General features: G+C 47.1%; 1 pseudogene; it reads left to right on the top strand.

Moving 5' to 3' along the window:
- The first annotated feature begins 544 nt into the window (after positions 1-544).
- Positions 545-4876, top strand: part of LOC123072656 (receptor like protein 22-like) — a 5174-nt pseudogene continuing 842 nt past the window's right edge.

Here is a 4876-nt window from a genome sequence, read left to right as displayed (position 1 = left end):
CAAAAGGAAAAAAAATGCCAATATTGCAATGGCTGCCAGTACTAGCACTCTTAGTACCGATTAAATTGGTTGTGTTGGCACAAATGAAGATAATTACGTATTCATGACTGAAGTATCAGTATCGACATCATTACGAAGCACAGACCAGTCCTTGCCATATAATCCTAAACCAGCAAGATTGAAGTGTGACTCAAAACTCTTCTCACAGCACTTAAAGAAACCCTCATCATGAGTTCATGACAAACAGACGGAGGAAGTACATGAAGAACAAATAAACCAAACAACATGGCAAAATATTTTGTAGAGATAGAATTATTAGCAATAGCTTTCATGTCATTATTCATCAATCAACATATTAGACCCGGCACATGGGTTATGACGTCACCTCTAAAGCTCATGGTGCAGCTTGGTCAGGGCTAAAGAGTTGGTGTCAGTTTTGGCCTTTGAATTTTCAAAGCCATCTGCATCGTGAGGAAGGTTCTTCCACCGCTGCACCACACCTTTTTCCTTTTTTCTAAATTATACACACAACGGGCTCCTTGCCCATGAAAGCGACAATGATATTTCACACAAAGAAGAGATGATGTTATATATTGTTATTGGGGGTTGGTTGGGCTTCATAGGTCCAAAAGAACTAATGGCTTGTGCTACTCGCCTATGTTTCTGTTTGATACTGATACAACTCTACTCAGTAGCTGCATCCAATTCCCATGCCCATGGCGATGGCCATGGTAATGCCACAACTTCTTCCTGCCATCCGGACCAGGCTGCAGCACTTCTCCAACTAAAGCAGTCCTTCATTTTCGACTACTTCACTACCACCCTGCCGTCATGGCAACCTGGAACAGACTGCTGCCTCTGGGAGGGTGTGGGCTGCGAAGATGGTGTATTTCATGGCCGCCATGTCACTGTTCTTGACATTAGTGTCCATGGCCTCTACAGCTATGGCTGCCATGCTGCGCTCTTCAACCTCACCTCCCTGCACTACCTCGACCTCAGCATGAACGATTTTGGTGGATCTCGCATTCCGGCAGATGGCTTCGAGAGGCTATCCAAGCTCACTCACCTCAACCTTTCTTATTCAGGCTTCTACGGTCAGATTCCTATCGCCATCGGCAAACTCACAAGCCTCGTATCATTGGACCTTTCTTCAGTGCATAATATTGAATCAGCTGAAATCACAAATCTTTATGCTATCATGGATGGCTACAACCTTTTGGTGTTACGAGAGCCCAGCTTTGAGACCTTACTGGCAAACCTCAACAATCTGAGGGAGTTGTACCTTGATGGAGTGGACATATCTAGTAGCGGAGAGGAGTGGAGCAGTGCTCTAGGTAAAGCTGTCCCCCGTCTTCAGGTTCTTAGCATGGCGTACTGCAAACTCAATGGAGGCTTTCGTAAGGAGACTTCTTTGGAGACTTTGTATCTAGATTATACTAATTTCTCTTGTATCAAGCTGAGCTCTTTGAGCAACCTCCCCTCTCTCAGGGGCCTAGGCTTTGATGGAGGGTCAATTTCTATGGAACCTACTGATTTACCGTTCCCTATGCTTAACTCCTTGCAAAACCTGCAGCTCTCTTTTGCACGATTTTCAGGGGAGTTAGGGTCATTTTTCCTCTGGATTAGAAGCCTTCAAAACTTGAAAAGCTTGCAACTCTCTTATTGCTATTCCTCCAAGATAATGGCCACCATGATTGGCAACCTGACCAACTTAACAAGGTTGGAAATCACTTTATGGGCCTATGGGCAAATACCACCATCAATTGGCAACCTTACCGAGTTGACTTCCTTGAGAATCTCTGATTGTGTCTTCTCTGGGCCAATACCAACTTCAATTGGCAATCTCAAGAAACTAAGAAGCTTGGAGATCACTAATATTGGCTCATCGGGTTTTATCACTAAAAATACTGGCTTATCAGGTCAAATACCAACAGATATTGGATTTCTCAGCAGATTGAAGGTCTTAAAATTAGTGGGCTGCATATTATCTGGCGGAATTCCAAGTACAATTTCCAACTTGACTCAGCTGACGCATGTGGATCTTTCTCGCAATAACCTTGGAGGTAAGATTTTGTCTCAAACTTCAGTCATCGCTAATAAGTACCAAATTTCAATGTTGTATGTTCTAGTATTGTATAATAGCAGTTAGCTTGACATGTTAACCATTCCCTCTGGAACATTTCTCCATGCTTGCGATTAGTACTTTTCTTCTACAAAATATATGTCGTGTTGTCTAACATATAATCATTTTAACTTCATTTCCAGGAGAGATTCCAACATCTCTATTCTCTTCTTTGGCCATATGTTACAGTTGGATCTTTCATACAACCAATTTTTCGGACCGATACAAGAGTTTGGTGGACTTACAAATTTGATGTTCATAGATCTAAGCTCAAACAAACTAACAGGTTCAGTAAAATTAAGTTCAGTTTGGAAGTTAAGAAGGCTTACTTACTTAGGTCTCTCAGACAATAGATTATTCGTGTTGGATGGAGAAGGAAGTATACCATTACTCCCTAAAATCTTGAGTTTAGGGCTTGCGTCTTGCAACCTGACAACAATTCCTAGATTCTTGATGCATGTCAATCATATCAGCACATTAGACATTTCAAGCAACAAAATACATGGGACTATACCCAAATGGATATGGGAGACATGGGAAGACAGCCTTATACATTTAAACCTTTCACACAACATATTTACATATATGCAACTCACTTCACATGTCCTTCCAACGAGTCGTTTGGAATCTCTTGATCTCAGTTCCAATAGACTTCAAGGCCAGATCCCGATGCCAGCAGTTAGCAGTTCCCCACGAGTCAGAGATCCTTCCTTTCAAAAAAGCCAACTCTTTGATTATTCAAATAATAGATTCTCTTCTCTTTTGTCAAACTTCACTGCTTGTCTTAGCAATACCACTTATCTCAAACTTTCCAACAATAACCTAAGTGGGCATATACCACATTCAATTTGCAATCATGACAAACTACAAGTCCTTGACGTGTCATATAATAACTTCAGCGGGTTGATACTTGATACCATCATGTCTGCTAGAACATAGTCACTTGGGTATATTAAATTTGAGGGGGAATCACTTTGAAGGAACATTGCCTTATTATGTTACTAAGCATTGTCACCTTGAGACAATAGATTTACATGGAAATAGGATTCAAGGTCAGCTGCCAAGGTCTCTTTCCAATTGCGGTTACCTGGAGATTCTTGACATTGGAAACAATCAGATTATTGACACTTTCCCGTCGTGGCTGGGCAACCTTTCGAATTTACATGTCCTTGTTTTAAGATCCAACCAGTTCTGTGGCTCGGTCTCTTATGTTCCTGGTCCATCCTGGAGATAGCAAATTTGGGGAACACTTCTCAAATTTACAAATCATTGACATAGCCTCAAACAACTTCTCTGGTAGTTTAGATCCACGATGGTTTGAGAGATTGACATCTATTATGGCAAAGTCCAATGACGCAGGAAGTCGACAATGGTTCGGTAATCCGGTATTCTACGATTCTAACTACTACCATGATACTGCTACAATCACATACAAAGGGCAATACATGGCATTTGAGAAAGTATTGCTTATCTTAACTGCAATCGACTTTTCAAATAATGCATTTGATGGCGACATTCCTGAGTCAGTTGGAAGGCTAGTTTCACTATATGTATTGAACATGTCATACAATGCATTTACGGGCAGGATTCCTGCACAAATGGGTGAGATGCGCCAATTGGAATCACTAGACCTGTCTTGGAACAAGCTTTCTGGGGAGATTCCACAAGAGCTGGCAGATTTAACATTTCTTGGTGTGTGAACTTTTCGACGAAAAAGGGTTTCCCCCGCTTTGTATTCCAAAGCAACCAACCGAAACATCCAAGGATAGGTGCTGGGGCGGAAGCAGCACAGGCACACCCAAAAGAAACGAAAGAGAAACAACAAGAGAAAAGAATGCCGACAACGGCGGATCGACGGAAACGAAGAAGCTTCACGACCACTGCGCCCACCGAAGATCTCCCACCAAGCTCCAAGGCTCCAAAGCACCGGTACCAATCAACACCTCCAAGAAGGACCGCGACGAAGACGACGCTGCTGCCAAGGGTTTCCCCCGGTACACGACGAGGCGAGAGGAAAGGTCGCCCCTGACGCCCTCCAGGAAGGTCCGGCGGCACCCACCGGCGTCGCCGCGTCGGGGTCGGACAGGCCGACAGGGGTTTCCCCCGATCCCAACCTTCACCTCAGGTGCTCCAGAGCCTGCCACCAAACCGACCACCCTCTTGCGCCACCATGGTCAAGAAGCCTCCACGCCGTCTCACCACGGCACCACGAGGTGAGGACTGCACAACAAGGGATAGGAGCCGGGACTAGGGGCCGCAGCGCCGTCGGCACGCGGGAGGGCACAACCTCCACCGTCAACGACGGTAGCTGACCGGACACACTAGCAGGAGCCTACCAGGCCCATGTGCCCACAGGCCCGGCCGGGAACTCCATTCCCGGACAGCTCCCACCATCGCGCTGCAGCAGGCACGCCATCGGCATCGCCGCCCCCCATCCGAGCCGCTCCTCCTCCTCACCGCACAGACGACGACGAAGCCACGCCAGGGACCGGCCCGCTAGGACCCAGATGGGGCCGGGAGGGCCCAGATCTGGGCCGGGGACGCGCCGCCGGCCACCGCACGCCACCACGCCGTCCTGCTGCCAAGGGCAGCACCGCCACCGCGCCGACCGCCGACGACCGCTGCCGGGTCACCGGGCCGCCGCCCAGCCGAGCATCACCGCCGCCGTCAACTGCCCCGGGAGGAAGACGAGCGCGTGGGTACAGACGGGCCCGCCGCCGCCGGCATCACCCGGGCCAGCGCCGGGGCACCCGC

The sequence above is a fragment of the Triticum aestivum genome, chromosome 3B, assembly GCF_018294505.1.
Source record: "Triticum aestivum cultivar Chinese Spring chromosome 3B, IWGSC CS RefSeq v2.1, whole genome shotgun sequence".
Taxonomy (NCBI): domain Eukaryota; kingdom Viridiplantae; phylum Streptophyta; class Magnoliopsida; order Poales; family Poaceae; genus Triticum; species Triticum aestivum.
Note: the sequence above shows the minus strand (reverse complement) of the source record. Positions and strands in the feature narration are given on the sequence as shown.